Source organism: Artemia sp. Qi Xiang Cuo, chromosome 2, assembly GCF_049724085.1.
Source record: "Artemia sp. Qi Xiang Cuo chromosome 2, ASM4972408v1, whole genome shotgun sequence".
Lineage (NCBI taxonomy): Eukaryota > Metazoa > Arthropoda > Branchiopoda > Anostraca > Artemiidae > Artemia > Artemia sp. Qi Xiang Cuo.
Window position 1 is genome coordinate 49,059,286 of NC_142795.1, and position 10,981 is coordinate 49,070,266.

The 10,981-nt window shown below is 33.7% G+C and overlaps 1 pseudogene; it reads right to left on the minus strand.

Annotated features, from left to right (window-relative positions):
• Positions 1–9,526: 9,526 nt before the first annotated feature.
• Positions 9,527–10,654, minus strand: LOC148955317 (actin, cytoplasmic pseudogene; annotated as a pseudogene).
• Between the last annotated feature and the right edge of the window lie 327 nt (positions 10,655–10,981).

The following is a 10,981-nucleotide window of genomic DNA, read 5'->3' on the forward strand; positions in this document are numbered from 1 at the left end:
TAATTATAGTATAGGTTAGTAATTCCACAGATAGCTTGGCACTGGAACATCGTAGAGAGTTGTTCAATGGCTCATTTTAAAGGAAATTAATGAGGTTGAAAATTTTTTGTAATTAAAACAAATTTTTACATTAAAATATAATAAAGATCAAACTCTTCCCTATACTAACTTGCATACGCAACTTCACTTTAGTTAAGATTACAGTATTTATATTTTTATTTACACCAAAAGACGGTCACTGAAATAACAAACCATTCCATACATTGGACTTAGTTAGCTACTTGATTGTTTCAGTTTCGTCTCTTACTATTTAAAAGAAGAAAAAGCCGTAGGCTTTTTCCTGTTTGTATTTATAGTTAAAAAACTAACTCAAGTCCAAAGAAACTGAACACTGTGGTTCATTCATATTATCTTCATTATTTTAGCTAGAATGTAAATAAACAAGTTTCTTTTTTAAATTTAAAATTGAAAAGATAGTGCTTTTAATTCAACATATTAAAAGTTCTCCCCGACTGGGAATCGAACCCCCTTCTCTCAGGTAACAAGCGGGCATACTTACCATTAGACTATTGAAGACTTATAAAATAAAAGTTACATATAAGATATGATAATAATTTTTAAATCCGGGTTACATAAAGGCTCGATCATCGAATTTTTACATTAAAGAACGAACTTTAGTCCATATCCGGGTTGCAGCGGTAGCTAGCAACCTAGTAAGAGACGATCACGTCCAATGTTATCCGGGTTGCAGCGGTAGCTAGCAACCTAGTAAGAGACGATCACGTCCAATGTTAAGAAATATAAAAACCCCTAACTCCTGAGAAAAGAGTCAGATCAAAACAAAAATTACACCATTAGAACCACCTTGTCCAAAACCCCTATAAGGAAACTTATCACTCTTTGGCTTGAATAACAAAGAAAATATATTGGCTTGAAAATCAAGAAAATTGACTTTAACCACGTTATTCTCCACAAACAGGATATTTTTTTCTTTCCGCTTGATTTTCCTCCTCAACTAGCTGGGCACTGGAAAATCATAGAGAGCTGTATAATAGCTCATTTTAAAGGAAATTGCAACATCTAGTCACTTTTGTAATTAAAAGTAAAATACTTTTTAAAGTAGAATCAATTTTGTCAAAAAAATTGCATTTGTGATGTATTTTCATACTGCAGTCTTTTCAAAGATATTTGAATTTTGAAGCAATCAAATATAATAAAGATCAAACTCTTCCCTATACTAACTTGCATACGCAACTTCATTATAGTTAAGATTACAGTATTTATATTTTTACATTAAAAGACGATCACTGAAATAACAAACCATTCCATAGATTGGACTTAGTTAGCTACTTAATTGTTTGAGTTTCGTCTCTTACTATTTAAAAGAAGAAAAAGCCGTAGGCTTTTTCCTGTTTGTATTTATAGTTAAAAAACGAACTCAAGCTCAAAGAAACTGAACACTGTGGTTCATATTATCTTCATTATTTTAGCTAGTTACATTAATAAACGAACTGTAACCCAAAGTAACTGAAGTATTAAATCAAACAAGTCGTGGTCATAATAAAGAGCTGTGTAATCAGGGTTGCAGCGGTAGCTCGCAATCAGGGTTGCAGCGGTAGCTAGCAACCTAGTAAGAGACGATCACGTCCAATGTTAAGAAATATAAAAACCCATAGCTCCTAAAAAATTATAATACAGAACGAATATAAAGTTATTATAATAACATTGATAAGGTTACTGTTTACAACTTGTTGAAAAGATACAAAAGGATTAATTTTTCTCGTAAATCAATATATGACATGATAAGTAAACGGAACATTAATATACAATAAAGAACGAACTATAGCCACGGTAACTGAAATATTCAAATAAAATACAATTTTTGACAATAATTTATATTCTAATGAATGATAGAAGACTTGAATTGTGCTATTTATGCAATAAGAAAATCACGCAAGAAAAAGTAACACGTTGTGTCAATTATGGAATTTATCGATGCAGTATTAACAGCATAGTATTCAAACAGCGTGATATGTGGTTTGTCTTTCAATCTTCGACTTATTATATAACTTATTTTATTATATACAATTCAAAAGTATTTGTAGTGTTTCAGCAACAATTCTACTTTTTGAATCGAAACTATAAAAACGCATGAAAATTTTTAATCTGATTTCATTTTAAAATTTCAGAAGGCGATGAATATTTAGGAGGTGATCGCTGCAACATAGTGAAAGACTAACACGGCCCATAGTAACGAAAAAAAATCCGGGAGAACCTAAAAAAGGTTTCGGATTGAAACAAAAAGTACATTATAAGAATCATCATGGCCAAAACCCTATCTAGGGAACTTTAAGTCTCTTGGCTTGAACAACAAGGAAAACCCAATGGCTTGGAAAACAAGGAAAGTCACTGCAACCTAGTAAAATCTGCAATTGAAGTATCTTTTTTCCGTCTCTCATTCTCGGCGGATAGGGGGCACTGAAACATCACAGAGAGTGTTACGCTGCCTACTTTCCGTACTTAGCAAAAAAAAATGCTCAAAATAAAATTATGACAAAAAAAGTGCATATTCATATACAAGACGACGAATGTCGTCATAGTCGTAAGTTACAACCAGATTTTATAACAACCCGATGTTTTAAGTGACAACAGGATTTTAGGGTATTGAGATTTCTGAAACTGGAAAAGATTTTTTTTAATTAACAAGCAAACGTATACAACGAAGAAGACCAAACTCCCTTAAAAGATGTTACTTAGGAATTTTTAGAGCACAGTGATCAAAACCCATATTAAGTAAATATTTCGGATACATAACTAATAGCCTTTTTCGGAAAAATATAAAGGAACTAGTAAAACAAAGAAACCAAGGCGAATATAACTCATTAAAAAACTAAGTATAGAAAAAAAATGTAAGCTAGAAATATAAAATGTTAAACCTTTATGAGGTACTGAAGTTGTGTCGTTTTCAAGATCTTCATACTTTCGGTGCTGTATATATTTGGCTTGTAGTTTATCTTAAGTTTTTAAAGAATTTTTAGTGACTTCAATTCTTGTTTGATTCTCTGTTAAAGTATCTGCATCCAGAAATAAATGAGTGAGAATTCAACGAGAGGATAAGCAATGGATCTGCGTGAATAGCCATTTTGAATTGAAATATGTTAATTATATTATAGCATATATTACATGCACACACCATAAAAGGCTGGAGCTGTTCCATTGTTGTGAGATCCGGGTTGCAGCGGTAGCTAGCAACCTAGTAAGAGACGATCACGTCCAATGTTAAGAAATATAAAAACCCATAGTTCCTAACAAAAGAGTCAGATCAAAACAAAAAGTGCACCATTAGAACCGCCTTGTCCGAAATCCCTGTATAGGAAACTTTCTGTCTCTTGGCTTGAACAGCAAGGGAAATATATTGGCTTGAAAATCAAGAAAAGTGGCAGCTACTACAACATTCTACCGAAACGGGATATTTTTTTTTCTTTTTTTCTTTTGTATCCAGAGATAGCTTGGCACTGGAACATCGTAGAGGGTTGTTCAATAGCTCATTTTAAAGGAAATTAATTGGGGTAAAAATCTATAGTAACTAAAATAAATTATTTATAAAAGAGAATAAATTTTTCCACCAAAAACTGCATTTTTGATGTCTTCTCACACTGCTGTCTTTTAAACATAATCGTATACCAGCGGTAAGATTTGAACCCACGCCTCCGAAGAGACTGGTGGCTAATCCGGGTTGCAGCGGTAGCTAGCAACCTAGTAAGAGACGATCACCTCCAATGTTAAGAAATATAAAACCCCCCAACTCCTAAAAAAAGAGTCAGATCAAAACAAAAAGTACACCATTAGAACCACCTTGTCCGAATCCTCTATAAAGGAAACTTACCGCCTTTTGGCTTGAATAACAAAGAAAATATATTGGCTTGAAAATCAAGAAAATAGACTTTTACCACGTTATTCTCCACAAACGGGATATTTTTTTTTTCCGCTTTTTTTTCCTGCTCAGCTAGCTGGGCACTGGAAAATCATAGAGAGTTGTATAATAGCTCATTTTAAAGGCAATTGCAACATCTAGTCACTTTTGTAATTAAAAATAAAATACTTTTTAAAGTAGAATCAATTTTGTCAAAAAAATTGCATTTTTGATTTATTTTAACACTTCAGTCTTTTAAAATATATTTGAATTTTGAATCAATCAAACAGTTCATTGTAATGAACTCTATATTAATAATAGCTACTTGTCTCAATAGTAACCGAAACTCCTGGAACCAAAATTTTCTTTTTTGGATTAATCGCTAAAATTATGTAAACTGCTAAAATATTTATGATGCATAATCATCTATAGTAATTTTTTAATTTAAACAACAAAAATACATGAAAGTTCTAAAATTAGTTTTGATTTTTGTCTCCAGGAAGAAAAATTTTTACAGTAAAGAACGACACCTAGCCCAGGTTAACTGAAACATAAATAGGGATTATGTAATTCCCATCAGTATCATGGCTGTTTACATTAAAAGACGATCATTGGAATAACATACCACTGCATACATTGGACTTAGTTAGCTACTTGATTGCTTGAGGCTCGTCTCTTACTATTTCAAAGAAGAAAAAGCCGTAGGTTTTTTCCTGTTTGTAATAATATAGCATGAAATTACATTAAAGGACGATCATTTGAATATCCGGGTTGCAGCGGTAGCTAGCAACCTAGTAAGAGACGATCACGTCCAATAAGCGTCTAAGCGAGTTATTATACGTAATTTAAAAAAACAGTACTATACAAAAAACAGAGACAACATCATGGAAAGAAAAAAGCAAAGGTATTCAACTGACAAGGCGTATCGAGATCCGGGTTGCAGCGGTAGCTAGCAACCTAGTAAAAGACGATCACGTCCAATGTTAAGAAATATAAAAACCCCTAACTCCTAGAAAAATAGTCAGATCAAAACAAAAAGTACACCATTAGAACCGCCTTGTCCGAAAACCCAATAAAGGAAACTTACCACCCTTTGGCTTGAATAACAAAGAAAATATATTGGCTTGAAAATCAAGAAAATTGACTTTAACCACGTTATTCTGCACAAACGGGATATTTTTTTCTTTCTTTTGTTTCCAGAGATAGCTTGGCACTGGAACATCGTAGAGAGTTGTTCAGTGGCTCATTTTTAATGAAATCTCTAGATCTAGCGCCTTTTGCACTTAATTTTTTTTATTAATTATTTTTCACAAAAAACTTAATTTTGTATATACAATATTGATCAATGACGTCATAGTCGTTGGATGTAGTACATAAAGGCTCGATCATCGAATTTAAGCTGAAACTAAGTAAAGGACAATTATGCCTCCATATATTCACAGTGATGTATAAGATTTCCCATTACATCTGTAAACTTTTCCACAGTTGCCGGTCCATACCTTGGAAGCTTTTCACTAAAAATGCAACATTTCTTTTGGATATTACTATGAAGTTTTGCGAATATAATAAAGAACGACCTCCTGCCTATACTAAATTTTATACGCCACTGAATTATAGTATAGGTTAGTAATTCCACAGATAGCTTGGCACTGGAACATCGTAGAGAGTTGTTCAATGGCTCATTTTAAAGAAAATTAATGGGTTAAAAATATTATATTAAAAGACGATCATTAGAAGAACAAACCATTGCATACATTGGACTTAGTTAGCTCCCTTATTCTTTGAGAGTTGTCTCTTACTACTCCAAAGAAGAAAAAGCCGTAGGCTTTTTCCTGTTTGTAATCATCCGGGTTGCAGCGGTAGCTAGCAACCTAGTAAGAGACGATCACCTCCAATGTTAAGAAATATAAAACCCCCCAACTCCTAAAAAAAGAGTCAGATCAAAACAAAAAGTACACCATTAGAACCGCCTTGTCCGAATCCTCTATAAAGGAAACTTACCGCCCTTTGGCTTGAATAACAAAGAAAATATATTGGCTTGAAAATCATTAGTAATAAAGAAGGACCTCTTGCCTATACTAAATTATACAAAATTATCCTGATAATTGTTGACAACAAGCCAATTAGTCATGGAAGATTGTTGTGAATTAGCAGATGGTTGTGAAGTAACCTACGATTTAATACGTGCGGTTCGTGATATCGTTCAAGATCAATCGTTACCACAACGTGATTTGAACTCAAATCCTTCGTAGCTGAAAGACGAGTCCGTTTCCACATGACCGTGGTAACTTCTAATATAAATATACCATTCAGTTTATGGTGTCTAAGATTTCTAACAACGATTGCTACTAAGCTTCATACTTTTGGTTTTCAATTTAATGGTTTTGAAATTGTTGTAATCCCTTTTCAAAATATATAAAAATATTTCTGCAATTACCAATTTTTGTGTCTTTAAGCAATTTAATGTACTTCTCCATATTTGAAAATTTTCAATTTTTCCTCATTAGTGTGACAAGTTTGACAACGTCACTACAATACTGAGTTATATAAAAATGATGTCACTCACATAAATATTTTCATCTTGAAATAAAGGTTTTAAACGAATTTTCTCAAAGTTCTGACCTATCTAAATACAAAAAGCAAAAACCCTATCCGGGTTGCAGCGGTAGCTAGCAACCTAGTAAGAGACGATCACCTCCAATGTTAAGAAATTATAATAAAGAACGAATATTTTACCGATTATCTACTAATAACCATATATGACGTAATAAGTGACATGACGTAATATCTAAAACCTATTGTGTACTAATAACCATATATGACTTAATGAGCGACGTGAGGTAAAAATTGAAAAAATTAATTTTTATTTTATTTTCGTTTTTAGTTCAGAATCGCTAAAGTTATAAACTGCAAAAATATTTATGGTGTCTGAATAATGGTTTTAATCTTTTAATTTAGACTAAAAAAATACCTGAAAATTTAAAAATTAGTTTAATTTTTTGTTAGGTTCTTGATACTTGATACGTGACTTAAAAATTCAACTATTGGTCACATAATGGTTTCAATCAAGCAAGCTACACGCAAGTTAAAAAAACAGTACTACCAAAAAAACAGAGCTAGCATCTTGAAAAGAGAAAAGCAAAGGTATTCAACCGACCAGGCGTATCGAGATGCGAAAATTGATAGTGACAAACAGCGTTATTATAATGATGTAGTTTAAAGACATGCGAAAATTGAGACAGCCAAACAAAAGATTAAGGAACGGTATGATAATGATGAAGATTACAGAGAAGCAACAATTGAGACAGCCAAACAAAAGAGCAAGGAACGGTATGATAACGATATGGATTACCGAAACAAACATAAGAAAAAAGTTGCTACCAGAATAATGGGTAGATACTGGGGTGACAAAAGCAATAATGAAATCCGGGTTGCAGCGGTAGCAAGCAACCTAGTAAGAGACGATCACGTCCAATGTGTTAAGAAATGTAAAAACCCATAGTTCCTAAAAAAGGAGTCAGATCAAAACAAAAAGTACACCATTAGAACCGCCTTGTCCGAAATTACATTAAAGAACGATCTGTAGCCCATAGTAACTGAAGTATTAAAAGGAATCATTACATAGAGGATTACATTAAAGAAGGAACTGGAATCCATAGTACATTATAGAACGAACAGTAGCCCATAGTAACTGAAGTATTAAAAGGAATCATTATATAGATGATGATGCAACACATACTTATCTTTAGACACGATAATATAAAACAAATTTATTTAAAATCAGAGGCAACGCTATAGCGTCGCCGTATAAACAAAATGAACAATTATTACAGACAACCATTTGTAAGCTTGGTCTAATTGGTTGCTTCACCTGGAACTTCAGTCATCTATGTATACTTGAACACCATATGTTGGGAGGGGGGACTTCAATGGATCTTTCTGTGGGAGACGGTATCAAGACAATGGTTCTGAAAACTAGAGGTAATCCTTATTAAAACTTCTTCTTTTTTTCTAGCACGTCTTTTAAAGAGCAAAAAAAAATCACATTCAAATAAACTGGTTTTACACAACTTTGTGTCACTGAACATCATTTTGGCCTAAATTTAGCACAAATTCTCTATCACCAAAAATAATGAGATGGCCATTTTGTAAAAGGGATCAAAAATTATTATGAAAATTTACCAAACTTAATGGGCAAACTCCCAATCTTCGTTCTTAAGAACATTATTGTCCAGTCTAGAACTGAACTGTATTATAAGCAAAGAATGCAAGCTTATTAGAAAATAAAATATATGTAGCATAATAGAAATTACTAGTGCTTTATTTACTTATTGTTACATTAAAAGACGATCATTGGAATAACAAATCATTGTATACATTCGAGTTAGTTATCTACTTGATTGTTTGAAGTTCATCTCTTTCTGTTTCAAAGAATCAGGGTTGCAGCGGTAGCTAGCAACCTAGTAAGGGACCATCACGTCCAATGTTAAGAAATATAATAAGCCATTACATGAAAAGACGATCATTGGAATAGCAAACCATTGCATACATTGGACTATATTAGCTACTTGACTATTTGAGGTTAGTCTCTTACTATTTCAGAGAAGAAAAAGCTGTAGTTTTTTCTGGTTTGTAATCATATAACGAATAACGAAGTGGGGTTCATAGAACGAACCCCAGTTGTAACTTACGTCATTACATAAAATCTCGATTTAGTTAATTAAAACTGTTCAAACTGTTCTCAAAATAAAAAGTTCATCATTAGAACCGCCTTGTCCAAAACCCCTATAAAGGAAACTTACCGCCCTTTGGCTTGAATAGCTAGCAACTTAATTAAAACTCGGGCAAACTCCCAATCCTCGTTCTTAAGGACATTATTGTCCAGTCTAGAACTGAACTGTATTATAAGCAAAGAATGCAAGCTTATTAGAAAATAAAATATATGTAGCGTAATAGAAATTACTTGTGCTTTATTTACTTATTGTTACATTAAAATACGATCATAGGAATAACAAATCATTGTATACAATCGAGTTAGTTATCTACTTGATTGTTTGAAGTTCATCTCTTTCTGTTTCAAAGAATCGGGGTTGTAGCGGTAGCTAGCAACCTAGTAAGGGACCATCACGTCCAAGCTTGAATGGGGAGAAAAAAACGGAAAAACAAACCTGCTTTCGATGCGCAATACGATGCGGAAGTGCAGCCACTTTTCTTGATTTTTGAACTGATATATTTTCCTTGTTTTTCAAGCCAAGGGGCAGTTAGTTTCCTACATAGGAGTATTGGAGAATAAGGTTCTAATAGCGTACTTAGTTTTATGATGTGATTATAGTTTTAGGAATAATGGGCAATTTTTTTTTACTATGGGCGTGGTCGTCTCTCACTAGGTTGCTAGTTATTTGCTGACACCCGGATATTTTGAAAAAAACTTGAAAGTGATAAAAAACTGTCTTTCCTACCTGACTAAGGAATGGTAACCACTATCTATCTAAGTCAGTCTTAATCCATTGTCGAAGCAAGGTTAACCATAAAATGATGATGGTTTCTTCTTTCAACAGAAGAAGTTTAACAAAAATCACATTTTTTGGCATGTTTACTATTTGCATAAGCAAGTTAAAAGCATTTTCTGTGAACAATGGATGGTCCAGACTCATCGTATTCCTGCTTAGAAATCCACATCTGTTGAAATGTTGAGAGGGAAGCTAAGATAGATCCACCGATCCATACGGTGTATTTACGCTCAGGAGGGGCAATGACTTTGATCTTCATGGTGGATGGTGTAATGGTAGTTATTTCCTTTTGCATTCTGTCAGCAATCCTAGGGAACATGGTAGAACCACCAGACAAAACGATGCTGCCATAGAGATCCTTTCTTATGTCAACGTCACATTTCATGATACTTTTGTACGTTGTTTCGTGAATCCCGTCAGACTCCATACCGAGAAAAGATGGCTGGAATAAGACTTCTGGGCATCTGAATCTCTCATTACCTATATTGATGACCTGACCATCAGGCAGCTCATAGTTTTGCTCAAGAGATGCTGAGCTGGCGGAAGTTGCCATCTCCTGTTCGAAGTCCAAAGTGACATAGCAAAGTTTTTCTTTGATATCACGAACGATTTCTCTTTCGGCAGTGGTGGTAAAGGAATATCCTCGCTCAGTTAAAATTTTCATCAAATATTCCGTCAAATCTCGACCAGCAAGGTCCAATCTCATAATTGCATGTGGAAGGGCATAACCTTCGTAGATGGGTACAGTATGTGAGACACCATCGCCAGAGTCAAGAACAATACCAGTGGTTCTTCCAGATGCGTAGAGGGATAGGACGGCTTGGATGGCAACATACATAGCAGGGGTGTTAAAAGTTTCGAACATGATTTCAGTCATTTTTTCTCTGTTGGCTTTTGGGTTAAGAGGAGCCTCTGTGAGTAAAACTGGGTGCTCTTCTGGGGCAACGCGAAGTTCATTGTAGAAGGTATGATGCCAAATCTTTTCCATATCGTCCCAATCTGTAACAATTCCATGCTCTACAGGATACTTAAGTCTCAAAATTCCCCTTTGTGCTTGAGCGTCATCGCCTACATAAGCATCCTGGCTGCCTGAATTAATCATCACTCCCGTATGTTTTGGACGTCCAATCACAGCAGGAAACATAGCTTTTGGGGCATCATCTCCTGAAAATCCTGCTTTACAAATACCTGATCCATTATCAATAACAATTGCAACTAAATCTTCTGTCATATTTTTTTTCCAATGTCTTAGTAATTCTTACTATAATATGACGTTACAAGCTTAAGTACCGTATGCAGTTGCAAATTCCTAACAAAAAATAAAACTAATTTTAAAATTTTCAGATATTTTTCTAGTTTGAAATAAAAAATAAAAAATATTGCTCGAACACCATACAAATTTTTGCAGTTTACAAAATAACCTTACCGATTCTGAACTGAAAACTATAATAAAAATTGAATTTCTTTTCTACAAAAGATACGCACTTTAGAAGTTGAGCCAAAAACAGTTTGATTCCAGGAGATAGTTATAACTTTTAAGTAACAGATGGAATAAAAC